Below are 26,086 nucleotides of genomic sequence, written 5' to 3'. Positions count from 1 at the left end.
AAAAAACCAAAAACAACCTGCCATAATTCTTAGTCTTCAGGTGCAACAGATACAATATTGTTCACATTAGGTTGTTGGGGGCAAGTCACAATCTCCAACTCCAATGTGCCATAGAGGATTATTTTGATTTCCTCTCTGTGTGATATAGATATAGATATAGATATAGATATAGATATAGATATAGATATAGATATAGATATAGATACACACACACACACAATGGTTGTTAGGAGTGTCAGTAAAAGCTGTTAAATATTTGTAATGTTTCCCTCTACTTAAAGAACAGTTTGGTACCATCCATTAGCTTGTTACAATCTATTTCCTAGATATCTTACGCTGAAAGTTGCTACAGATACAGGCAGTTTCTTGTATGGAAACCCTGTGTTTCATAATTAATATTTGTTCAAATATTCCTTCTGATTATCCTAGACTTTCTGTTTTTGTAACAATGGACCTCTTGTAAGCAGCTCTCCAGCATTGTATTAAAAGCAAACAGGAAACAGTTTGCTCTGATCATTTGTCTGCAACGCAGACTTCAGTAGGAAATGTTCATGGACTATGGAAGAAAGGTAAATCTTATTTCCATTTCATATACACGAGTAACTATTTCAGGGGAAGACTTGCTACAGTGCACAAGTGGTCATTTTAACTACTTTTCTCTCAAAGAAAGGAGAGGAGGCTGTGATTTGAAAGAGAAATCTGACTCCAAACTATGCAACTAAGGATGCAAACCTATGCATGTTTACATTGGGAATAGATCCTATTGAACTCACAAGTGAGACTTACTTTCAAGTAAACATGTGCACACAACAATGCAAACATATGTAGGGCTGTTCAGCTGTTTTCCTATGTACAATGGCAATAAAAGTTATAGGATTAGGATGCACAGTGAGAAACACCCTGGTTCTATATAACAGCTCAATTTCTGATCTTTTCTACCTACAGTTTGTATAGAATAAACATGTTAATATTTATTTCTGTAGTAAGCATTAAGAGGAGTACCGCTTAATGCTTACTAGGAATGAAAAGCATAAACACAAGGAAGTTCTTGACTGACAGTTTCTTTCTATGAAAACTGAAATTCCTAGTTATTTTTGATGCCATAGATTTCTTTTGTTAGAAGGGTAGATGTGGTAGGTTTCTCTTAGGATCGTGTTGCAGTGATTTGGCAGCAGAGTGCCCCCCCTTCACTGCCTATATATAGAATAAGCAAAAACAGAAGTTAATGATTTTTCCAAACTCAGGTCCTGTGTGGGGAAAATGTGATGAAGATTCCACCCCTGCCCCAATCAAAATTGCTCTGCAAATGCTATACTAAGAGGGAAGAAGGAAACCAATATTAATGTTCTCATATAACAGAGAGGCAGCGAATGAGAAAGAGATACCATGTTATAAGGTGTGAGGGGCTGATGCTGAGCTATGAGCTTATGGTAACCTTGAATTATGGGGTAGTTTAACATCCCCATACTGCATGTTGGGGGGTGGGGATGGGGTAAGTACAAGACTGATGGGTTTGTGTGAACCTTGTAATCTAATCTAATTTAATATGATCCACTTTTAATAACCACTTTTAATAATAGAGATACTATGACAGCCTTGTAATGTAGTCCACTGTTGATATCGCAGAATGGGGTGGGGACTTACAAGAACCTACTTGCACTTTTCAGATGGGGCCTGAGGTTGATAAACAATTATCTAAAAAATGCTTGAAGAACTGTCACCTACTTGATTTTTATTAGTGAAATACAATGTCACCAGTACAGTTCTGCACTATAATACTGAACAACACACACATTTTATCAAGATACAGGCAGACAGTGGAACAATTACATAAGATATTGACTGTGTACATACCATATATTTAAAGCTGATTGCTTGCCCCAAATAAGCCTGGGAACTGTCCCCCCCCCCCCGGTACAATTCCTAGCACCCTTAACAAACTAGAGTTCCCAAGAGTCTTTGGGGAAAGTCATGTGCTTCAAATGTATGGTTTGTATTCAATCATGAACAAATACCAAAAAAAGTCTTACAGCTTCTTTAGCATAGATGGAATCTGACTCCCATGAACCCCAACCAGCATGGCCAATAGTCAGGGATGATATCAGCTGTAGCACAGCAACATCTGAAAGGCCACAGGTTTCCTATGTCTGGACTAAGAACTTTACCATGGCATAAGATATTGGCGGAAACATTTAAGTGTTATTCTGGGTGTATGTGTGTGTTTGACACACACAGAGTGAAAAACAAGGCAACTCAGGATGATTTGGGCCATGAACTTACTGTGAATAAGGTGTCTCAGTGGAGATGAGCTATCCCCTAAGCTTTGGAATCACCACGAGGCATCTGTTTTTCCAAAAAGTTAAACATGTAAACTTTCCCCTGTCTCTTTTCTGAGAAACAAAACCAAAGTGTCTTGGGAAACACCCAGAGCTCCAGAGGGGAGGCAGTTGAGAGATATTTTGTTTTGGGGAACAGTTCTAGCTTTTAATCTCAGTGAATTATTTTCCAATGCAACTCAAACCACAGTGATTTGGAGGTGGGATGTTGAAGTAAATAAACAGACTTGTTCTTGAGTTGTGATTCTCTTCTGAGTTTTGGACCCAAATAATAAAATTGGAATGCTACATAACAGATCAGACTTCTTCCAAATATTGTGGTCACGGTAGTATATAAAGCTTTAATATATACAACTATATATATATATATATTTACAAACATGCATTCCATGGGCTGAGAGAAAAATTGTAGAAGGCCATGAAATTTAAGAGATAAAGTCTGTGATTTTTCTCTGCAAAGTTCAGATGTATATTAGGAAAGGATTGACTTCATTCACAAGAGCTGCCATTGACAATAACAATATTCCTTTGTTTGCTGTGCTAATTTAAGGTCTGTACTGGGAGAGAGAACTTTGGTCTTGATTAGCTGAAAGCAACAGTCAAACTTACCGATACATTCTATTTCTTCGGTTTCACACTGTAACCTCTCTTTGAAAGGCCTAAACTTTTGTATCTGAATGTATTTTGTATTTTTGATGGCAAATTTGTAACCATTGGGACACATTTGCACTGGGACTGTTTGCCCTTTTTAGACAGCAGAAAGTTTGGTTGGGCTGTGATGGATAGATCATGTTGGTGGGTGAGCAGGTCAATGAACTCTTGGTTGCATATTGTTAGGTTATTAGCTGGCATCTGGGTATTTGCAGGGCCTAATCCTTGGATTCTGTCTCTTTTAGGCCACCTGTCATTGCTGTTGAGTAGTCATTTGAGATTAGGCGGCTGGTTGTATGTCAGGCTGCAACCCTAAACCCTTTACCTAGGAGTAAGCCCCACTGAATTCAATAGAACTTACTTGTGAGTAGCTATGACCAGGCTTGCAGTGTAAAGGTTATTGCATATGCATGTTGAAAACAGGGAAGTTCAGTAAAAAAAAATAAATAATTTTTTTAAAAAATCCACAAAAAATCTTGGGCTGCAACAAAGATGAATCTAGTTAAATTGCCACCTCCATTACCCACTCATCCCACAACTCAAAGCCACTGCTCAGTTAAATGCAGGTGCTTTGTACCCCATTTATTTGCACAGAAACATTGCGCTCTCCCCACTGCTAAAGGTGAGATCACTGATAAAACAGGAAACCAGTGTGCACTGATAATCCTTCCCTTTCTATTGTTAAAATTCGCAGTCCCACCCTGCACATGCTTACTCAGAAAGAAGTCCCTCCGAGCTCAATGTGCTCAATCTGTGAGTGTGGAAAGGATTGCAGCATTAGTTTAAAATGGATTTCACAGAGTTTGAAAGCTAATTGTTGGTTTAAACAGTAACTATAAGGAATCCAGTATCCATTTGCTGTTTGGACCCCTCTGTGACTGCCTTGGCATCAGGGCTTCATGTCCCAGGTGTTAGTGTGCTTGCAGTGCCATATGGAAAGTCTGCATTTTAAACCCCCATTTGCCCTCTCTCCAGCGGGCTACATGCTAAAAATATTGCAAATACCTTGCAAAGATTAGTGTATTTTTGCAGTGAGTTTTATTCCGTTTGACTTAATTCATTTTTCAGAGCTATTGATTTTTGAAAGTTAGTTAATAAACATTGTTTAATACTGAGTAAAAAGGTAAAGGAACCCCTGACCATTAGGTCCAGTCGCAGACGACTCTGGGGTTGCAGTGCTCATCTCGCTTTACTGGCCGAGGGAGCTGGCGTACAGCTTCTAGGTCATGTGGCCAGCATGATTAAGCCGCTTCTGGTGAACCAGATCAGCACCTTCCCACTGGAGTGGTACCTATTTATCTACTTGCACTTCATGCTTTCAAACTGCTAGGTTGGCAGGAGCTGGGACCGAGCAATGGAAGCTCACCCTGTCGCGGGGATTCAAACTGCCAGCCTTCTGATCTGCAAGCCCTAGGCTCTGTGGTTTAACTCACATTGCCACCCGCGCCCCTAATTTAATACTGAGTAGTTGATACCTATTAATATAAATTAGAGTTGCTATTAACCCTGGTAAGACCTGAGTTAACAACCACTTGGCCAACCCTGTCTCTTGCAAGTGCCCCACTCAACTTACATGTCTTTAAAACGTCACTGCTTGTAATATGCCGTGTCAACTATTAGGGGTTAAATAGCTCAGCTAATAGTGTGCAGATAAAAATCAGTTAGGCTGAAATGGTTCTGAGTAAAGATAAGTTCTGTCCTGAGAAGCTATTAGAAGTATTTCCCTTAATGTAGGTTCCAGTGCCAGATTGGATGAAAAATACTGCAGAATTGGTGTGTTGCTTTCATTTGTCATACTTTCCCTCTTCTGGTATTCCATGTAACCAAGAGATGTGGCACTTTAGAAGCAGAGGGGTGGGGAAGGGGAAGCAGGGCAAAAAGTTGGGGCTTACATGACAAATTTTATCATGAAAGTTATTTGGGTAAGCTTCATACATTGTTCTCAGTGCTAGGATTCGGCCCTGGGACATATGAGGTAGGATATTAATACAGAAACTCCACCCCCGCAAAAGCACCATACACCATAGCACAGTCCAGGCTTCCTCAACCTCGGCCCTCCAGATGTTTTTGGCCTACAACTCCCATGATCCCTAGCTAGCATTTCCAGTGGTCAAGGATGATGGGAACTGCAATCTCAAAACATCTGGAGGGCCGAGGTTGAGGAAGCCTGGCATAGTCTTTCAGTTCCTGTTAGCAACTTTTATTGCCACTGGGATGCTGCATGAAGAATAGTTAAGCAACAGTGCCTGCAGTCTTAACCAATCTACTTTGAAGTAAACGCCTATGTGTGTGGGATTAGAACTGCAGCCTGTGTGAGCCTGCTGTAGAATTGTGGAGTAAATCCCCCTTTCCCTGCATTAAGTATAGTCAAGGTATAAAGCTGGCTCCACTTTTTGATGGAGGTTACTATGAGATTTGAAGTCATAATCTAATGTTGGTTTCACATGTGAACCCCAGTTAATGCTAACGGCAGTTTAAATTTGTTGCCAGCGCTTCCCTTAAGGTGGGAGGGAATAATCTATTTACTCCTGGAATGACAGAGGTTTGGGGAAGGGAAAATTTGGCCCTACAGCTCGCCTTTAGTCAAGATAATAAGGTATCCTGTGTGATATCTGTGCTGGCTCACTGCTGCTGCTCTATGTTACACACACATTAAGTAATTTTGTGGTGGCAGCACTCATGGCAGTGAAGCCACTGCTTTAATATCCCAGAGGGATGTAGTTGGCAGAAGGACCTCTGGGTGCCATTGGCTAAGCTTTTCCTATTGGAGCCCTGCCCTTCGTTTCTGTCACTTCGATAGTTGTGCGGAGGAGGAACGCTAACCAAGAGCAGCATTTTTCACATCTGCATGAGAAGTTGCACCAGCCCAAATTCCTTATCCTGTGCAAATGCAAAGGGTATGGGGGAGCACTTTCTTACTTTGAACTTTTCACTACAGGTTGATCTTAGGGAGGGGTAAACAAAAGGACCTAGGGAAGGATGATAATAAAAAAGCAAAGCTTTCGAAAGGAGAAAGCAGGAGGATACATGACATTTTGGTGGGCAAAGTCCCCAAACTGATGGGTATTATTATTGTTTGATGGGGAAAAAGATCACAAATATACAACTGAACAGACTTTGAGGCAAAAGACTTGCAGAGAGAGGCCTGAATAGTACAAGTACATCCTTACACTCTGAAAGACAATTTAGAATTAGATTTACTTAGTGTGTATGGGATGTTATTTATCAGTCATTGCAGGGGGCATATTTCAGTTCTTGATTTGTGACCCTCAGATGGTCTGAAAGCAAGGGAGTCTAATTTGTGTTCCTCCAGATGTTGCTGAGCTCTATCTCCCTTCTACCCCCAGATAGCATGGGCAATAGTCAGGAATGATAGGAGCTGGAGGGCTGCAAATTAGCCATCCCTGTGTTAAAGAATGCTCACGACTATGACTTGCTAGCCATTCCTACTAGGAAGGGTGTAGAGAGTACAGGACTATTTACATCTCTCACTGTATAGAAGAGGGAATTTTTGAATGATAAGCTACATCTGCTGCAATTCTCTCTTCTAAACAACTATTAAGACCAGAGTCCTGTTCTCATCTGATCACCCTGTTACCAAATGCTGGTCAGGACTCAGGAATAGTTTTCCTGGTTTTGCTGTACATTGAAGTTTAACATCTTGGAAGCCCTTTTATCTCAGTACATTAGTTAAAGTAGATATCACAGTGGTTTCTGCTGTAATGTTGTTCGCTGTGTATTTATGCACTAATTGATTGGAGCACTTACTGAGATAGACCCAGGGTGAGTACATTACATTTTCCCTTTCCTGGACGAGACTCACTTTCTGCAACAACTGAGATGGCTATTATCTTTTACTTTATTTTGTAAATGTTTTACATTTTTAATTCCAGACTTATAGAAATTGCCAGATCTATTAACTTTTTAAATTTAATTGCAGTTTGAAATTGTGTTGGTATGTTCTGCAAAATAAATGCCCATGATTAAAGCAATGAGTGAAATAGGCTCTCAGGTTCAGTTCAAGAGTGCCCAACTACTCCGTTTGATAGACTCCAGTTATGGCATTTACAAATGTGTAGCTTTTCTTCTATGCATTCTCCATATTGTTATAACTGCAAAAAAACCAAAATTATGTTTTCCACTACCATTCAATATAGAATAAGGTATGTAATTAATAGCTCTGTGGTTATGCTGTTATTTAGCTGGGGCAGTTTCTTGGTATTCCTGCTCCTTTGTTTGTTTGTTGGGACTGACCTTTCCTTTCCTTTCCTTTTGTTTTGCTTTTGAAGCAACTTTCCAGTAGATTTGCTAGCCAACACAAATAATTATGGAGTTTTCATTCTCATTACAGAATTATTAAATGTTTAATTTGGGCATTGCATTTTAATAACATAGAACTACACAAATTTAGAAGAACGAGTCATCCATCCAACATCTTTGAAATCTCAGCGAGCGAATCACACTGAGCCTTCAGAAATACTACTGTGGGCAGAGACATAAGTGAATGTACCACTAACTTTTTTTAAAAAGGGCAAGGTCCAATTATTTGTATTAGTCATTAAGAACAGATCATGAAGTAATGGGTTTCAGATGAGGTGGGAAGCACATAGACAACACATAAGATTAAACAGTTACAGGAAGAATATGTGAGGTTGATAGAGCTACATCTTCTGGTGATATTTAACGTTAGAACTGGATGCCTTGGTACCCAATTACAGCTCAGCTCTCAGCTCTTCCATGTCCTTGGTGGACATGGAAATAGAACATAATAATGGAGTGGGGGCCTGTAACAGTGAAATCCATCACTAGGAGAAGCATATCTAACAATGACAGTAAGTTGATCAATATAGGAAACATCAGGGGTTGAACTGTCTGATAAACTAAAATAACTTGCCTATTTGATGTCACTCAGTATTGCTTCTTGAACTGTATTAACCATCAACTGGATAACCTCTTCACATATGGTTTTGCATAAGCATGATGACTGACCAGAGCCTTTACCTCCATACTGATTTATGTGAGCACACAGGAAGGGATCAGCTCTGGCAATTAATTCAAGCAATCCAAGAACATTACCATTGCTTGGTGAACCAAATATTTCATTGTCTCCCCTAAATGCCAAGCCACATTCTGCCAAAAGGGAAATCACTGCAATAACTCGCTGAAGTACGTGCCTCCAGTAATCTTGCTCTGCTTTGATTTGCTGTCAGAGTTTTGATGTGAGCATTTGACCACACTTTATTGTTAAGTATGTTAGCAGAGAGTTCATATGATTTTTAGAATTTTTGTGGGTTTGAAAAAGAAAAGTGTGATGTCAATCATTAAATCCAATAGAAGCTAAAGCTGTAGTTGAGGTAGTTTGGTTACAGAAAAGTTTACACCAAAACAGGAGACTTTTCCTTCTTTTGGAGAATACACTAGCCATTATCGAGGGTAGGTTTCTCCATTTAGTTTGGTGGAATAGAATAAATTCTTTGAACAGAACCAGGCTTGGTTTTTGCATGTTTGTTTCAAAGTGATAAAAGCTGCAGCTGAGTGCTGACATTCCAATGGAGCTTTCTCAATCCAGAATGATATTTCCTTGTTATTTGATGTGAACTGCAAACCTGATTTCTCTGAAATCACTAGTAGCATGTGCAGTTGGTATTTTTGTGTCTGTAATGCAAGGTTTTGTGCTGAGATCATCTGCTTTGTTTTCCAATTCTTTAAGACAGTAATGCGCTTGAACTGCTTCTTTTGGTGTAACTGTCTCGTGACATGTTCCTTCAGCGCCTTGTGTTAATTCTTTGGCTGTAGGTCCTGTCACTTCATTCACACTTTTCTCCAGAAGTTTCTTTACCTGTAGAGGTAGTTACTGACAACAGTTCTCTGTGAAGTTCTTGGGAGGCCGCATTTTGTATATAAACTGGTTGTTCTACAGTCTGCTCAGACTGGTCATTGTAGTTACGGTACTTGATTTTCTTCTTTTTGTAGACATAAATGTATTGTATCTGAGGGTTTATGTAGGGCTGTTTCTGCCTGCTGTACAAAGCCATATGACGTGATTGGCTTTAAACTTTTGAGTATTTCCTTCTCTTATTTTTTCCGCTTTCTTTTACCAGTACCACCTCCATATCGTTTATTCACCGTTTTCACAAAAAGTCAAAATTAAATATTGTGATTCACAGTGATATAAAAGCATCTTCATGTGTTCTCAAAATGCATGCTATAATGAAAGACAGTGATCTGAACTCTTGTAATGCTTCATTGCTGACTTTAAAGCTGCTCAGAATCAAATGATAAAGCCTCCACGAACTTTACTAAACAGTAAATACATGCTAGTGTAACTGTCATACGTCAAGCGTTTAATGTTACCAAGCAACTGGGCCTAGATAAATCTGCCTGTTAAAAAAAATGGGCAAGAGGCCAAGCCCCCCCTAGATTATGAGGCCCTGGGCTGCAGCCTGCTCAGCCCGTATGTAAATCTGGCGCTGGTTCTTGTGCTGAGGCGCTGCTTGCATGTTTCCCCCTGGCATCTGCTTGGTCACTGTGAGAACAGAATGCTGGAGTAGAAGGGCCATTGGCCTGATCCAGCAGGCTCTTCTTATGTTCTTGTGCACATAACAGAAAATCAACTTATATTCAGTTACTGCATTTCTCTTAGAAATGCCTTTGCAATGCACTGTAGCAGAAGGAATACACACAGCAACACATCAGATGAATAGTTGTATGCATTTACAGTATAAAACAAATCCAAGAACTTGTGTACATGTGCTCATTTTCTAGTTTTGGCTCTAATTGGGGGGCGTCATTGGTTACTGCTTTCCATGGTCTATGGATGCCAGGGGAAATTCTCCTGTGATAGATGTGGTTATTGGAAACATCTGAGAATGATAATGTCCCCAAGGGAAAGCCTAATGAAAGTGACAAGATGACACATCTGTTCTTTTGGTCTTGCACTTCACTTGCTTACATTCTTTGTACAAACTGAAGCTGAAATTAATCTGCAGTTCACAATGACTACAAAAAAAGGGGGGTGGAAGAGGGAAAAGAAAAAAAGAAAGTGGAACTTAATGGAACTTGGAATATCAGTGAATCAAGCAACACACCATATACATCCTGCTTATATCATCATAGGAATTTTCCCAGTCTGCATTTGGAAATGCTGGGCAGTCTTGAGGAAAATCTTCTGAAGTCATATGAAAATGGGAAAAGTTGTATTTATGAGTAAGCTACAATCTTGGGTTTGCCTAAAGCGCTAGTGATTAGAAGAGAGTTTCAAGACCATATGTCTGAGAAAGAGACTGTCAGTGTGGCATTTTGGAAGTAATGGCTGCCTAAGCTGTATGTCAAAATTGCTGTTAGTTTCTGAAACAACCTCATACCTCTCATGCATATGGCAGCTGTGTCAGGAGCGATAGTGCATTTTTAAATATATCAGATGAGAATAGGTGAGTTCTTAGAAATGAAAGAGTACACTCTTATAAAATATGATTTTAAAATTTATCATAGTGCTCAATCAAAATAAGAATGCTGACCCAAACCCCACTTTGATTGCAAAGCTTTCCACTTTAGTGATGCCAAACTAGAGTTTTTCTAGATTTCAACTCCTGTATGGCTTGACATATGTTTATATTTTGTGCAGGCATTTATTCACTTGCAAGCATGTGCACCAAGTATAAGATCATTTTGAACATCTGGAAGGCATGTGATATGGTTCATACATAAACAAGCTTGGTTCTATTTTGGAAACATGTATTTTACCTTATACTGATCCACTTGTATAGTTAACCCAGTACTGTCTAATCTACTGTTTTAGGCAGCAGCACTCTAAGGTCTTAGGCAGATGTGTCCAGATCTGTTCCCAAATATCCTTTAACTGGAGCCATCTCAGGAGCATACCTAGGGGTTGACCAGGTTGGCCCCTGTCAAGTGTGCAGGCCTGTGTGTGTGTGTGTGTGTGCGCGCGCAAAAAAGCCCTCCACTCTGGCTTCCAGGTGAAGGGATGGGGGTGGAGGGCAGCTTCTTGCCCAGGGTGTATTAGTAGTAGTAGTAGTAGTAGTAGTAATAATAATTTATTATTTATACCCCACCCATCTGGCTGGGTTACCACAGCCATTCTGGGCGGCTTCCAACAAAAGACAAAAAATACATTAAAACATCAGTCATTAAAAGCCTCCCTAAACAGGGCTGCTTTCAGATGTCTTCTAAATGTCAGATAGTTGTTTATTTCTTTGACATCTGATGGGAGGGCATTCCACAGGGATGCAAGGGAGCCTAGGGAGCCTCTGGCCCACCTACCTGCAATACACATGCTATATATTAATGAGCCAGAATCCTTCTGATAGGGCAGTTAATTTTTGATTCTCTCATTTTCAAATGTAGGTTCCAATATAGTTCTCAGTTAGACATAGTGCTTGCTATAGAGTCCAGTATTGGCAGTGTTAAAGTTCAGAATTGTGGCGTTGAGAGAATATGACTCCTCCACTTTGGAGCTTTCCAGCTGGTTATGAAGTCCAATTATCCAAACAGTTCAGTTTCGGCTTGTACTTAACTTTCCTGGCACTGGCCCTACTGCCTTCCACACAGCTGCCCTGTCTCAATGAAACATACTTTTTGGTGACAATGAAAAAGGTTGCTGCCCTGGCCTTTGTTAAGGTCTTTGATCCTTGAAATTTTGGGACTCAGAGTCCTAGTGCTGTGTTTCAGAGCCTAATGAAGGCCACACAACAGTATCTGTCCTCATCACTGCCACAAAATTGTCAGTGAAAAAGTGAAGGAGATAGTGGAGGCGGGTGAGAGTTGGGAAGTGCACATGGCAGTGCAAGAGGTGAGATCTCTAGACCTTGCTGTGTTCATGCTCCTGATTTGCATTAGGAAATTTCACTGCAGAATGCGCCTGAGCTTAAAATTAACTTTCAAGCCTGTTCCTAACCAACCTCAATTTATTTTTATTTTTTAAAATTATATCCCCGCCCTTCTCCCCAGATGAACCCAGAGCAGCAAACAAGTGATAAAACAATAAAGCATCTTAAAAGCAATTGCAGTACCGATGCAGGCTGAGAAAGAGCTCAAAATACAAGGCTTGTTGAAAGAGGAAGGTATTCAGTAAGCACTCAAAGCTGGACAAACACACTCTCAGCCACAAGTACCTCTTGGATATTCAGCAATGCCAGATCTAGCAGCATCCCCAAGCTGCAAACCGGTACTTCAGAGGAAGTGCAATCCTATATGCATAGGTTTTCAACCAGTGTGTGGAGACCCATAGGTGGGTCACAAAGCCACACCAGGTAGGTTGTGGCAAAGCTGTCATCACCATGCAAACCCTTTAGTTGAGCCTGCAGCCTTTTATACCCCTTTAGCTTGTTTTAGGGAAGCCCATGTTGATTTGAGTCTGGGGAAGCTTTCTCATCATTCAAGTATGCCTGTGATAGGAAGAAACGATAGCCATGCAATCCACCTCTACTAGGTATAATCTCTTGGAGCTACTACTTTCCCCACTTCTGGGGAAATTACCATGTCGAAGCATCTTGGATAACTTTGGTTTTCCCATAAACTAGACAATTACGTTGTGTCTAAAAGGAAAGTCAGTTTATGCAAAGCAGAAAACTATGACTGTGGCAACAGTGTTGCATTGGGATTTCTAATAACCATTCCAATATCAGTTCATTTAGCAAGGACTAATTCAAATGTCAGATTACTACGTCAAATTAAGTCTATTAAGTTCTGTCCTGTTTATGTGCATGCATAAAATTATACAGTGTTCTGCATGGAACTTTTGGACAATGGGCTGCTCACCCCTGAACTTGAGATAGGAACAAAGGGCACATTTATTGGAAAGTGTGAATTTGACTAGAGAGTGTGCGTATTGTTCAGAGAGTGTACAAAAATTTGTTGAAATATGCAAGTTCCCCAAGGCCTGTTGGAGAGGATATATAATGATTGAAAAATGTGCACACAGTTTCCTCTTAATGAATAGGTTATTCACACATTATCCATGAGGTATGGTGAATGCACACAGTGGCTGGTTGTTATGCACATTACCCCTACCATACATATCAGTGGTGGGGAAACTGTGGCCTGTGGGTCTAATTAGGCCTGTCACAGCTGCCAGTTTGGTCCACAAGGCAGCTTCCCACAAACCATGGCTGCTTGCCCCACTGCATTGTAGGGCGTTGGACTAGATGTCCTTTGGGGTCCCTTCCAACTCTACAACTCTATGATTCTATGATATTATCTTTGCAAGCAGGGCTCCCATTCAGCTCTGATTGGTACTCCAATAGGATCCATGGCACTAGGGAGCTCCCTAGAGGAGTTGCTTTGGGTTTAAAGCCCTGGAGTAAGTGCTTTGAATCCAAACCACTTCTTCTGGCGATAGGGAAATGAAGTTCCACTTAGAAAAAAACACTCTGTTCAGAAACAGAGCGGCTTTTTCCCTTTCCAGAGCAAGGCTCTTTGAAGGCACTCTTTGATTGACGCTGGGTTGGTGATTGGATTGGTGCTGAAAGCACATCTTCAAATAAGGTTCCAATCAGCTGATCGGCGGTTACCACCTTTGAACTTTGACAGATGTCAGCCACTAGATGTCATTACAGTAGGATTGCAACTTATGCAGATTTCACTTGCTCTGTTGCAGTTTTATGCATGTGGTGGCTAGTCAGCTGCAATCATTCAAATTAAATGCATGCAAGGCAGAGGGCTTAAAACCTCTTTTTTCACTGGGTTTTCCTGGCACAGAAAGAGCTTTTAAGCTTTCTACTTGCTTACTGGTCTCTGAGAGATTATTGCTTGGGCTCTCAAGGCCATCGCAAGATCTTGCACCAATTCTAGAAGGTAAAATTTATTAGTTCTGAGGGGTTGTTTTGCCTATATGTAGTTTTGACTCTACATGTTAATCATCCCCTCCCCCTGCTGCTGCCCACATGTAATCTGGCGATTGACAGATTGGTGGTCTCACCTACCTGTCAAAGTTGGCTTTGTGAGGGTTGGGGATTTTGGAATCTGGCACCTTGTCCGGATCCAGTTCCTCATCACCACCCCACTGGTCAGTACAGGCTGCATTTTGAAAATACAAATATGTTCCTTAGTGCATTAGTAATCTGTCTTTTCCCCCAGTGTAAGGATTATAAAGATATGAAGTGTCACATTTTCTGATTTTTCAAGTAATTTGTTCCTTGAGTCATGGGCTGGTGTAGGACTGTGGGTGAGAAGTGGCCTTCCTGTCTCCAGTAACGGGAATAAAAGTGCTCACTTACCATACTATGCTGTTGTAAGGATAACAACTAGATAATGCATGTGAAGTACTTTGCATAATTTAAAGTACTACATGCATATTAAGTACTATGTGTGTACAAATCTTAGCTTTATCCTTGCTGAGAAATTCAAGAGTAGTCTGTAGCAGCAAAAGCAACCAAGTGTCTTGTGGTGGTAGCCTTTAGATTCACCCTGTATGTCCTTGTCCCCCTGCCTCAGTGTTGGCCATTTCCTATAGTTCATCTTTCTGTGATTGTGGTGTTTCCTCCTTTGCTTTTATGTACCACAATTCACTATTCCTGCCTTTTCTGTCTGAACCAGGCAAACATAGTGGTTGCTTTCTATAAGACTTAACCTTGTCCAGTTAGAAGAGTTTCTCTTATCAACTCACACGTGATGCCAGCTGGACACAAAACCCACTGCTGCTGTAAAAATAATGTGGAGGGGCAGCAAAACACACCCTTATAGGTCTTTTAAATTCCCAAACTGCAATTCAGCTACTCTCGCTGAAGTCCCATTAATTTCAGTAGAAATAGTGAGATTTCAGTTGTGAAGGATGGGAGCCAAACTGAGTAAAATAATAGCTTTGAAGTTCAAAGTGCACCATGAGAATAAGCAAGATAAGGGTGTTAGAGAGTAGGTTTTCATTCAGAGCTAACAGTTAAATGAGTCTTGATGTGTATGCAGATGAGCTAAGCTGCAGCTCATATATTTGCTTTAAGCGTGTTGGCTTCATACTAGGTATGTTGGAGGGTGTTTTAAAATCACTGACTTACACACCATTGCATCATGTCTTTCTCCCTGCTTTGCTTAGTATTTACAGCATTCTTTGCGTTTGAAACTGTGTGTGTTGAAGTGTTATTTATGTTTATATTGACAGTTTTGAGCTTTTGGAAACTTTGTTTAAAAAGCAAGCATTTGCTAATGAAAACGCCATGTATACTATAGTAGTCTGCAGTGTAACTTGGGGGATATTTTATTATGAACATGGCATGTACTCAGGACTTATTATAGAATAGATAATAATTGTGCTAGGCTTGTTACTCAGAAGGATTCCTCAAGTTGATAGTTTCATTCAATTTGGGATACTGGATTCTGATTCCAGCTTAGACCCAATTCGCTTAGAAGTGAGAACACATCTTTATCAAACATATTAAATGACTCTTTAACTATTGCATGCCCTCCCTTTTATGTTATTCAGTCTCTCCTGAAATAGTTGGCTGGTTCTTGTGTAAAAATAGACACCATCTCTCCCCACCCCTCCCCACGATAAAAAGCCAGATTAATTCAAATAAATAGGCTCATGTGGAATTCGCAGGATACCTGAGTGAGAGGGAAATGAGCTGGATTTTACCCTGATTCCTGAGGCTTTTCATCTTAAACGGTCCTATGTGATCATGGACTGTGGAAACATTTGGACATTTTAATACCAGTGCCTTTGTCTAATCTGAGAATCTGGATGTAGAATAATTAATTCAGTCACTTGACAGCTAGTTGTGATGATGTCAAGGTTTCTATGCACGTGAAGCCACAAAGTTACCTTGGAAGTGACCTCATCTGTTCATCATTTATAAACACAATATATATGAGGTGATATTGCTCTGTACATCACAGAGGACATAAGAGACCAACAAGCTAGGAATCCAAAAAGGGACAGACTTCTCCACAGAATCACTGTGAGTGGTAATGCTGGGCTCCAAGAGTAGTTTAGTACACTGGGAACATATAATTATCCCACTGTCCAAAAAGCACAGGGTGATCTTGAGATGGGAATCCAGAGGAGGAAATGCTGTAGCAATGGGTGGTTTCAATTACCCTCACATAGAATGGATGCTTGTGTGTGCCAGTCACTGCAAAGAGGTAAAATGTCCAGATACCCATAATGGCTGTTCCCCTTGACTATTGATCAGGGATCTGAGATGTGGTGATACTGGATTTAATTAGAAGTGGTTCCCAGGAGCAGAAGTGGGATGTACATGATGCTGTTGAACTGATTGGGGGCAGTGACCATAGTGCTATCAAACTCAACATATATGTAAATGGATAATTGCCAAGGAAATCCAACAGCGTCACACTGACCAGAAATGTACATTGTGGTCATGAAGATTTTCACTTAGTGTGCAGCAGCTCTGTGAAAGAGGCAAATTCCACATTAGAGATCATTAGGTAAGGGATTCATAATAAAACTGCCAATATTATAATGCTGTTGTACAAATCCATGGTGTGACCACTGTTGGAATACTGTGTACAGTTCTAGCAACTAAACTTAAAAAATAATATTATTACACACTACCTCAATTTCTGACTGGCAAGAGAATCCAGGGGTTCCAAGTGTTTACCCAAGATTCAGTTTCCTTGGGATAAAGGTCAGCGGAGGCTGCAGTGTCTTTAAGATAAATAGTTATACTTTATATATATTTATAGTTTTGTTTACACCTATACACTGAGCATAGGATGGAAGGGCTCACAGCATTAACACTCCCATAGATTTGGCTTCCCGTTAGGTTTCCAGGGGTGCCCAAAGCCACAGATTATGTTCAGCACAGAGCAAGGAATGTCTCTCCCTCCAGCTCCCAGCCCTTCCGCTTGCAGACAACAACTCTTACAGTTGTTCTCCTACATACCAGCCAGGACAAGATTATCAGTGGCATGGCTTTGTTGTTCTATCTTCACTGTTGGAGGCAAGATGCCTCTGAATACCAGTTTCTGGAGACCACAAGAAGGAAGAGTTGCTGTTGCACTTGGGTCCTGGCTGTGGTCTTCCCGTTGGCATCTGGACACTGTGAAAACAAGATGTTGGACTTGATGGACCTTTGACCTGATCCAGCAGAGCTCTTTATGTCCAATAAACTTCCAGCTCCTTAAGGATTTAGTTGATTGAAGCAATTTCCCTTCTTAGCAGTCGAAGCTGGAAAAGTGAGCAAAAGGTTTTTTTAGATAGGTAATTTTAATGTCTAAACATAGCAGTCTGATAGGCTGCTGATAGGCTCTTTAGTTGGTTATGTGAATTATCTGTACTGGCAGGGGCGCAGATGACCTTTGACGTTTTCCCTTACTTTGATTCTACTTCAAAAGGTGGTCAGTCAGGCCTGGTATGTTTGGCAGTCTTCTTGCTTACTCTGTTGAGTGAGGTTCTGGACTTCTGTCCCAAAGTCCTGCCCTCAGAGCTAAATAGCCGTGAGTTTGTGGGGAGGGCTCTTCCCCCTGCAAGCCCATTCTCCACCTTGGGCCCGGAGGGCGGGGCCCACACTCACCACCGCCACAACTTTAAGGACACTGGTGCTGCTGCAGCAAATTTTAAAAATGTTTTTATATATTTTAAAGTGTTTTAAAAGTGTTTTTACTTTTTACTTTGTTGTACCACCATTATGGTGGTTTTTATCCATGTATTTTTATTTTGTTTTGTTTTATTTTGGGTTGGGGTGGGATGGTTGTTGAGTGGGGTGGGGATTGGTTTTGTTTTGGTGTAATTGTTTTTTGTTTGTTTGCTTTTATATTTTGTAAATGGAGGTGAGTATGAGGATTAGGATTCCTACTGTGGAGGGGCGAGGGAGGTATGGCGGTGGGGGCAGATGTCATAGGCGAAGGGGATCGAGATATGGATATGCTCGTACCCCTTCCAATCTGCGCCCCATCCTGAGGGACGAGGGTAGGGTGAGCAAGGATTACTCACCTCCGTCACTGGTGTTGTGCAATGCCAGGTCTATAGGCAACAAAACCGCCACCCTGCGAGATTTCTTCATCTCGCAGGGGGTCGACCTGGCTTGTGTGACGGAGACCTGGGTGCGCGAAGGGGATACTGTTACCTTACGAGAGATGGCGCCCCCGGGTTTCTCCGTCCTCCACCAGTCGCGGACTGTGGGCCGGGGGGGAGGGGTGGCATTATTAATCCGGGAAGATTGTTCTTTCAGGGCTCTACCATCGCCATCGATCCCCGGCATTGAATGTGTTGGCCTAGTGTGGGGCTCCGAGGTGAGCTTGGCTGTCTGGCTGGTGTACCGGCCACCTAGCGCACCAGCAGCCACCCTGTCAGGCCTGCTGGAGGCGGTGGCCGGCTGGGCCTTGGAGTTCCCTAACCTATTGGTATTGGGGGACATCAACATCCATGCTGATGCCACTCCCTCCTCACAGGCTCTGGACCTGGTGTCTTCCATGGTGACACTAGGGCTCTCCCAGTTTGTTTCGGGCCCCACACATCAAGCAGGCCACACGCTGGATTTGATCTTTGGCGTCGGTATAGATGTGATCATGTTTCCTTCGATGAAGGTGCCATGGTCTGATCACTATGCTCTGAAAGCCAGGACTGCTTAGGTGGAGAGCCGATTTGGGCTCGCCCGCAGAGGCTGATGGACCCTGATAGATTCCGTCAAGCCTTGTGGGACCTTTCTCCCCTTGGCGACTCATTGACTGAGCTTGTTGAGGGCTGGAATACCCAGCTCCTGGCAGCCATCAATGAGATTGCACCTAAGCGCCCTCTGCGACCCCGCAGAAACCGGGCTCCCTGGTTTACCGAGGAGCTCCGGAAAATGAAGCGGGACCTCAGACGGCTAGAGCGAGTATGGCGGGGTGCCCGTGACGGAGCTTCAAGAACATCTTATAGGGTTTTTATGAAAACCTACGAGATGGCAGTGAAGGCCGCTAAGAAGTCCTACTTCTCGGCCTCCATTGCATCCGCTAGCTCTCGCCCGGCGCAATTATTTAGTATAATTCGGTCTTTAACGTCCCTCGAAGGACAGCCAAATTTAAATAACAATTTGACACACAGCTGTGAGGCATTTGCGAGCTTTTTTGCGGAGAAGGTCCTGTTGCTCCGCCATGACCTCCCTGCCAATTTGGATACAATAAAGGAACTGGAGGCCCCTCGACTGTCCTTGGGTCCAGTATTGGACCACTTTGACCGGATATCCCCAGCCGATGTGGACAGACTCCTCTGAGCTGTAAAGCCCACCACTTGTCCTCTCGACCCGTGCCCGTCCTGGCTGATTAGAGCGTGTCCAGACGAGGTGCGGGCCCCCCTGGGGGATATCATCAATTTGTCCCTTGGCACTGGGACATTCCCAGGGGAACTGAAGGAGGCAGTGGTGCGCCCGCTTTTAAAGAAAACATCATTAGATCCTTTAGATCTATCCAATTACCGCCCGGTTTCGAATCTTCCATTCCTGGGTAAGGTGATTGAGAGAGCGGTTGCGGAACAGCTTGGTAGGTTTCTGGATGAAACATCGGCTCTGGATCCATTCCAGTCCGGCTTCCGCGCTGGTCATGGGACCGAGACAGCTCTGGTTGCCCTAAGAGATGATCTCTGCAGGCAGCTGGATCGAGGCGGGTCGGGGCTGCTGATTCTTTTAGACCTGTCAGCAGCCTTCGACATGGTCGATCACGAACTCCTGGACCACCGCCTTGCCGACGTGGGGATCCAGGGCACAGTCCTTCAATGACTGCGCTCGTTTCTCTCTGGTCGGGGACAGAGGGTGGCGCTTGGGGGGGAATTGTCATCCCGCCACTCCTTGGTGTGTGGAGTGCCCCAGGGTGCGATACTCTCCCCAATGCTTTTTAACATCTTTATGCGCCTCCTCGCCCAGCTTGTCCGGAGTTTTGGGCTGGGCTGCCATCAGTATGCTGATGACACCCAACTCTATCTGTTGATGGATGGCCATCCTGACTCGGCCCCAGACACACTGATCAGATGCTTGGAAGCTGTGGCTGGATGGTTACATGGGAGCCGGTTGAAGTTAAATTATTCGAAGACAGAGGTCCTCTGGCTGGGACGGGACGATATGAGATTGAGGGGGCAACTCCCATCTCTTGCGGGGGTGCAATTAGTGCCAGCACCGTCCGTTAAGAGTTTGGGTGTAATCTTTGATACCTCCCTCTCCATGGAGGTGCAGACTGCAGCTATAACAAAGGCAGCATTTTTTCATCTCCGTCAAGCCAAGCAGTTGGCTCCTTACCTCTCTCGCCCTGACCTAGCCACTGTGATCCACGTGACGGTCACCTCCAGACTGGATTATTGTAACTCGCTCTACGTGGGGCTGCCCTTGAGACTGACCCAGAAACTCCAGCGGGTGCAGAATGCCGCAGCGAGACTCCTTACGGGGTCTTCGCTGCGAGATCACATTCATCCGGTGCTATACCAGCTGCACTGGCTCCCGGTGGAGTACAGGATCAGGTTTAAGGTGCTGGTTTTAACCTTCAAAGCCCTATACGGCCTAGGACCCTCGTACCTACGGGACCGCCTCTCCTGGTATGCCCCACAGAGGAACTTACGGTCTTCAAATAAAAACATCTTGAAGGTCCCAGGCCACAGAGAGGTTAGGCTGGCCTCAACTAGAGCCAGAACTTTTTCGGCTGCGGCTCCAACCTGGTGGAACGCTCTGTCGCAAGAGACAAGGGCCCTGCAGGACTTGACATCTTTCCGCAGGGCCTGCAAGACAGAGCTGTTCCACCAGGCCTTTGGTCAGGGCGCAGCCTGACTCCCTCCTTTGGCAGTCTTTACAAAACTTTAGTTTATGGTTGCCATCAATTTTTATTTTAATTAATTTTATAATGTTTTTATAATGTTGCACTGTTTTAGTGTTGTTAGCCGCCCTGAGCCCGGCTTCGGCTGGGGAGGGCGGGATATAAATAAAATTTAGCCTTATATGCTGAGGTGGAGTATGGGGTCTGCCCCCAGGCCCAAGATGGAGAATGGGCTTGCAGGGGGAGCGGTCCTCCCCAAGACTCACCGGCAAAGCGGTGGGATATAAATAAAATTTATTATTATTATTATTATTATTATTATTATTATTATTATTAACAGATAGGTGTGGGGCAGCCTAATACAAAGTGACAAAGGAGAGCACTTTTTTTGCAGCTTATTTAACTCCCATAGGCCGTAAATTCCTTTTGATATCCCAGAAAAGCCTAGAGTATGATGGACTAAAGGAAACGGTCAATAAATCTCCATGCACAAGCAGTAGAGGTGCCTGGGATAGGAGATTAAGTGAATTAACAGTGCTTTATCTTTGCTGGGGTGAGTAGAAGAATTATGATGGAATCTGTCATGTCTCAGTAGACTTTGCCTTAGGCACTACTGTGCCTTTCCATACCCTTTAGTGGGACAATGTAGGAATATGAACTGGTGAGGAAAGAACCACATAGTGTAACCCTCTGCACATTTACTTGGAAGTAGGCGCTACAGTATTCACTGGGGTTTATTCCCTGCTTTTAAAGATTATCGTCTTAAGATGTGTGTGGAAAACTGAAGTTAGGGCTTAGATAGACAGGGCGACAATTTCCAAGCCCTCTCTCATGATAGCTCATAAATGATTAAAGCTCTGCAGTCACTAGGGGGAGAAATTTAGCAGTTTCTTCACATGTTGGTCTTCACACTGAAATGGAATAAGCACTATCTGCAAAGGTGTATGTGAATGACTAGTCCAGGCACAGGCAAACTTGGCCCTCCAGATGTTTTGAGACTACAATTCCCATCATCCCTGACCACTGGTCCTGTTAGCTAGGGAGGGTGGGAGTTGTAGTCCCAAAACATCTGGAGGGCCGAGTTTGCCTATGCCTGGACTAGTCATATATTTTTAGCCTCTCCTAATAGCTACACATATAGCCTCAGTTTTCCAGTTGGCAGCAATAGTTCACCAGTGCCTGAAATGCTGGGCTTAATATTTCTAAGGGTATCTTGGACTCACCAATCACTTACCAATAGAAACAACGCACACATTGGGCCCCCCAGTGGCGTAGCGTGGGGGGTGCAGGGGGGGCCGGCCGCACCGGGCGCAACATCTGGGGTTAGGGCAAATCCACGGGTTAGGGGGCGCAAATCCACGGGTTAGGGGGTGCAAATCCACGGGTTAGGGGGCGCAAATTACTTGCCTTGCCCCGGGTGCTGACAACCCACGCTACGCCACTGGGGCCCCCCAATGTATAAAAAGATTGTGCTTGGTAATATGAAAATGTTTCCTCATTTTATTTGTAACATTTTATTTTATTTTTTATCTCACACTTCTTAGATAGAGTTAGAATAAATACTGTTCTCTTGGGAGGTGTGGTTGGGGGCCAGTTGGCCCTGCTGACTTTTATTATCAATCAAACCCCCATTCCAGGCAATATGTAGAAGGGAGTGTGCGCACATACCGAATGCACAGATCATTGTACCAACATACTATGTATTTTGATAGTATCACAGGGGCAAAAGAAAAAGACCTTGCTTATATCAATGGTCCATTTGTTAGGCCAATCATCACCATCATCATCTTCATTCATTGTGGTGCAGACCCAGCTACGCCCCCCCTCCAGGAAGAGTCTGGGGTTGGTCTCCTCATCAGTTGGAACTCAGTGGTCCAACCCTCCATGAGTCACAGTACACATATACTGTGCACTTACGAGATCACCTTGCTCCACATATGCCCACTTGACCTCTTTGATCAGCGCAACTAGCACTGCTACAGGTGCCACATAATACCTGCTCTGCATTTGTAAGAACTTGACCGTTTAGTGTGGCAGCACCTGCCCTTTGGAACTCCCTGGCAATTCAGATCAGGCAGGTGCCTTCACTGTACTCTTTTTGGTGGGCGCCTGCAAAAACATTCTTGTTTAGACAAGCCTACCCGGATGTTTAAGAGAGTTGAGGTAATTTCAATTTGTTTTGGTATTTTAACCTTAGTATGTTTTAAAGTACGGTTGTGGCTTTTTCTTGATCATACTGTTTTATCTTTTTGTAGAAATCACTTTGAGGGTGTGCTTTTTACAATCAAGTGGCGTATAAATTTTATGAAATAAATAATAAGATTATAGCACTGCCTCATACTTAGGGCTTCATGGCACGCTTGCCAAAAACATTGGTTACTACTACTGACTTGGAATATAAGAAGTTGCAGAGAAATATAGCAGTTGCTGTTAATAATGGCCCACAAATAAGCATGTAAGCTAATAAAGGATTGGAGACTATGTATGTAGTATCTGATTTATATATTACCTCTATGGCGTAGTTGTCTTTTCAAGGGACTGCTTTGCACATGAGGAAATAAATGATGTGATTTGAGTGGAATCAAAATAGCCATGCACAAATTATACATAAGTCCCTTATCATCTTCCTGCTGGGGAACAGTTTCCCCTTGAAGGGAAACTATCCTTTTACAGCGTTGGACAGTGAAGATGGAATGCAACAGCTATGCTATCATTCTTTGCCTAATAATCTTTTCTATTTCTCCACCCCCAGCCCATTACAGCCTTTCCATTTATTTGTATTTTTATCTCAGTGGATAGAATTTGTATGGAAAGCTTAACTTAATTCATATGCATTCTTAACTTTCTTTGGGTTTCCTGTTTCAACTACCTGCCTCCCCTCCCTTCGTTCTGCCACTTTTTGCCTTATTCAGCAAAGAGAAGCAATTTTAACCCTGGGATCATGGTGGAATTCCCTTGGGTGTTGTTATCACCTCAGACTTCTTCAGAGATAAGCACTTAAGAGAACACCCATGGGACTGCAGAGATGAAAAGCAGAATTGATTGAAAGGATTTGAGGGTCTCTCTCCATAGAAACTTGATCCTCAAGCAGCAAAGGAGGAAGTTAAACACTCTGGCTGATTTGTCAATGTTAGGATGGATGCAGCAGGGGCTCCATCTGTGCCGCTTAGGAATTCCCAGGGCTGTAGCCAAATACAGGGAGGAGTGTGCAGAATGAAGGCAAACCCAAGGCGGAATTGCTTCATATATGTATTATGGGCATCCTGGAAATGGAAGTCCTGCTCCTTTGGCCCCTAGTCTTACTGTGATTCACATTCTTCCTCTTCAGTCGTGGTACTGTTTTAGCCTTGGAACAACTAAGAGAGATTAGGCTGAGACTTGCCCCATGCCACCCACTGATCTTCAGAGCTGAGCAGGAATGTGAACCTGAGTTTTTCATGTTCAAGTCCAACACTTAATGGCAACATGTAAGTGATGGCAGAGGTCACAGGGTGACTTCACCTTTGCATGATTCCGCCCCGCCCTCCGTCTCACTGTGAACCAACAAATATGATAGATACAGGCATTTCTGAAAACTCATTTGATTTCAGGTTTGCAGATTTGCCATGAAATTACTATAGGCAGGCACTTTTGTCAGTGGGACTTTCAAGAAGATTGCTTTGATAGGTGAATGGGATGCATGACTGTCTTGGGCACTTGACCAAGCCTGCTACATCACAAACAATACTTGCTGGCTTCGTTTTGTTAGCTCTTTTCTTTCTCTCTTTCTTTTAAGATGATGTACCTTCAGGACACCACATGATTCTGCTATGCTACCTCTTCTCTAGAGTACCTATTCAGTGCTGGTTTGAAAAGAAGCAATGTCATCCTTTCCTCAGTGCACTACCAACTCATTTCAGGAACTTTTCTAAGTTTTTTTTTTTTAAAAAAACCCTTCAGTGGTGGAATTTCATCCAGATAGTAGAATTATAGAATTGTAGAGTTGGAAGGTACCCCAAGGGTCATCTAGCCCAACCCCCTACAATGCAGGAATCTCAACTAAAGCAGACATGACAGATGGCCATCCAACCTCTGCTTAAAAACCTCCAATGAAGGAGAGTCCACCACCTTCTGAAGAAGTCTGTTCCACTGTCAAACAGCTGTTACCATCAGAAAGTTCTTCCTGATGTTTAGTTAGAATCTCCTTTGTTATAATTTGAATCCATTGGTTTGGGCCCTGCCCGCTGGAGCAACAGAAAGGAAGCTTGCTCCATCATTCATGTGAAAGGCCTTTATGTATTTGAATATGGCTATCATATATCCTCTCAGGCTCTCCTTTTCTAGGCTCAACATACTCAACTCCCTCCACTGTCCTTCATAAGGCTTGGTTTCCAGACCCTTTATCAATCTTTTATTGAGGTAATACATGCCGGTACCCCATACTGCCACCTCTTTCCCCTCGCCACCATCTTTCTTGCCACTGCTTGCCCACCCACCCCGCTCTCCCCCCCTTTGCTTCTTCCGCCACTGCTTCCCGCGGCTACAGGCACAGCTTCCCCGAGGTGCTTTGGTGCAACATCTCACTACCATAAAACAATGTGTTCAACATGCAAGCCTAGTAGTTAGCATTTTCCTATACCTTTTTGGAGAGGTGAGCCATTGCTGTAGCTGCCTTGCCAATATGCTTGTCCAGCTTAGTGTCAATGGAGAGGTTGCTGGTTATGCATATTGGTGGCACCCAGGTAGACAAAATCATCTACCATCTCAAGTGTGTGGTCACCAGTGCTGATGCACAGAGTGCTGGCAAAATCCTGGCTCAAGATGTTGGTCTTTATCAGGCTGATGGTAAGGCTGAATTCTATGTTGGCTTGATGGTTGATAAGACTATGTAGAGCTTCCACAGAGTGTGCTGGCAAGGCTGCATCATCTGCAAGCAACATCTTTTGGATACGGGCCCACCATACTTCTATTGTGGCATGGTGATGTTCTAGGTTAAACGGACCCCTATAGCTCCTTGAATGGATGTACACACTGTTTTAAATTGAGCTGAAAGCATTTGAGAGCAGCAGGGAGAAGAATATGCCAAAAAGAGAACACAGGCCTGTTTCACATCACGCTTTATAGGGAAGGCATCCAAAGATGAGCTATCATACTGGGTGGTGCAACACATGTTCTTGTGGAAGGACACAATGATCTTGTGGAGCTTAGGTGGGCATTCTTTCTTATTGAGCAGTGTGAGGAGTCCTTTTGGGCTGACGAGGTCAAAGGCCTTCATCAGGCCTATGAAAGCGATGTACAAGGGGTGTCTCTGCTCTTGGCATTTCTCCTGCAGCTGATGCAGTGAGAAAATCAGGTGACCTCTGAGCTCTAATGCCACATTGTGACTTGGGATAGAGCCTGTCACTGAGGCTGGCTTTCAGCACTTCTGTTGG

General features: G+C 43.0%; 1 protein-coding gene and 1 long non-coding RNA gene across 12 annotated transcripts in view; one reads left to right on the top strand and one right to left on the bottom strand.

Annotated features, from left to right (window-relative positions):
* The window catches only part of GRIN2B (glutamate ionotropic receptor NMDA type subunit 2B), a 291,546-nt gene that overhangs the window by 48,372 nt on the left and 217,088 nt on the right, over positions 1–26,086 (top strand). The window lies entirely within an intron of this gene.
* Positions 8,835–16,604, bottom strand: LOC310743551. Its single transcript, XR_014539091.1, has 3 exons — positions 16,513–16,604; positions 13,928–14,021; positions 8,835–9,008 (listed from the first exon to the last, which is right to left on the bottom strand). It is a non-coding gene; the product is annotated as an uncharacterized lncRNA (long non-coding RNA).

Source organism: Podarcis filfolensis, assembly GCF_964270895.1.
Source record: "Podarcis filfolensis genome assembly, chromosome: 10".
In the NCBI taxonomy this organism is placed as follows: domain Eukaryota; kingdom Metazoa; phylum Chordata; class Lepidosauria; order Squamata; family Lacertidae; genus Podarcis; species Podarcis filfolensis.
Note: the sequence above shows the minus strand (reverse complement) of the source record. Positions and strands in the feature narration are given on the sequence as shown.